The sequence below is a fragment of the Macrobrachium rosenbergii genome, chromosome 28, assembly GCF_040412425.1.
Source record: "Macrobrachium rosenbergii isolate ZJJX-2024 chromosome 28, ASM4041242v1, whole genome shotgun sequence".
In the NCBI taxonomy this organism is placed as follows: Eukaryota; Metazoa; Arthropoda; class Malacostraca; order Decapoda; family Palaemonidae; genus Macrobrachium; species Macrobrachium rosenbergii.
In genome coordinates, this window is record NC_089768.1 from 8,715,001 (window position 1) to 8,716,816 (window position 1,816).

The following is a 1,816-nucleotide window of genomic DNA, read 5'->3' on the forward strand; positions in this document are numbered from 1 at the left end:
TTTTATTGTAATTTTGAGTCTCATCCTTGTCGGTTTTTTCAGCCTGATGATGAGGTTTTATACCTCGAAAGCTCGTGTAATAAAGAATGTTCTTTATGGTCTTGGCAATATTATTTATCATTAAGCTATATATATATATATATATATATATATATATATATATATATATATATATATATATATATATATATATATATATATATATATATGTGTGTGTGTGTGTGTGTGTGTGTGTGTGTGTATGTGGGTGAGTGTGAGTGTGTGTGTATGTGTGTGTGTGTAAATAACTACTATTCTAAAGGCCATTTTTGATGAACATATTTTTCAAGTTTTGTGTCTGAAAACAATGGCACACTGAAAAATAGCTGATAAAAAATAGCCACAGAAACTGTCATAATACAAAACACAATGTTCCATGTTCATAACATAATTTGTTTTATTTGTACTAAAAATTGCTTCTCTCAAAAGGTATCACAAGTAATGCCTTGGCTTTAACTCTGTCCATAGAACTGACGGTAATCCTTGTCAAGGGCTTAGTCCAAAGCAGCATATTGTAATCCGTGTGCATTACCCGTACAAAATGTCAAAATTTGGACATGAATGCTAGTCTGTTTTACACTGACTTGACATCACCTTTTCCTTAAGTTAATTCATCTAGGGTCATTAAAAGACTATTCTAAAGCTGATCTCACAGGAACCGCTTGTCTTTTAAAAATTCGTTGTATCTGTGTATTTGTTATATGTGTGTTTGTACAAGTCACAGTTGCATCTTAGCTTCTCGATTTCTTCCTACTTTTTATTTTTCTGTAAAAGAAAACTATTGTGCCGGCTTTGTCTGTCCGCCCGCACTTTTTCTGTCGGCCCTCAGATCTGAAAAACTACTGAGGCTACAGGGCTGCAAATTGTTAAGTTGATCATCTACCCTCCAGTCATCAAACATACCAAGTTGCAGCCTCCTAGCCTCAGTAGTTTTTATTTGATTTAAGGTTAAAGTTAGCCATAATCGTACTTCTGGCATCGATATGGGTACCAACAACACCAGACTGTGGCTGAGTTCCATGAGCCGCGGTTAAGATTTCATAGGCCGTGGCTGAGGCCACCACCAGACCGTGACTGAGTTTCACGGTCCACGGCTGAAAGTTTTATACAGCATTATAAGCTGTACAGAATACTCGATTGCGCAGAAGAAACTTGGCGCATATTTTACTTGTTTGGACATGCTCCTCACTGAAAAGCCTAAGACTCGAGCGAAGAAACAAACGAAGAAAGTCTGACACGTCTGGTGCGATTCAAATCCTGCCGCTGCTGTCAAGGCTTTTTCATTTGGGTCGTAGGCTTCTTAGCGACAAGTATTTCCAAAAAGTGTGGAGAAATTGAGAAGCTGAGGTGTCAGCGTGACTTTGAAAAATACACAGATACATCGATTGTAAGCAAGACATGTGGACTACAGAATTTAGGCCAAAGGCCAAGCGTTGGGACCTATGAGGTCACTCAGTGCTGAAAGGGAAACTGACAGTAGAAAGGTTTGAAAAGTGTAACGAGGAAAAGCCTCGCAGTTGCACAATGAAACAATTGTCAGGAGATGGTGGAAAGTGAGATGGAAGGGAACATTAACGGAATGCAGTAAAAGGAATGAGAGTTATTGCGGCTAGGGGCCGTAAGGACGCTGCTAAGAACCTTACGTAATGTCTACAGTGCACGGCATGAGGTACACTGACGGCACCACACTTCCTGTGAGGGAAGAAAGGAGTATTGTCCCTGTAAGATACTACCAGGTCCGTGGAAAAAGACTGGCACATGTCCAAATTTCAGCCAT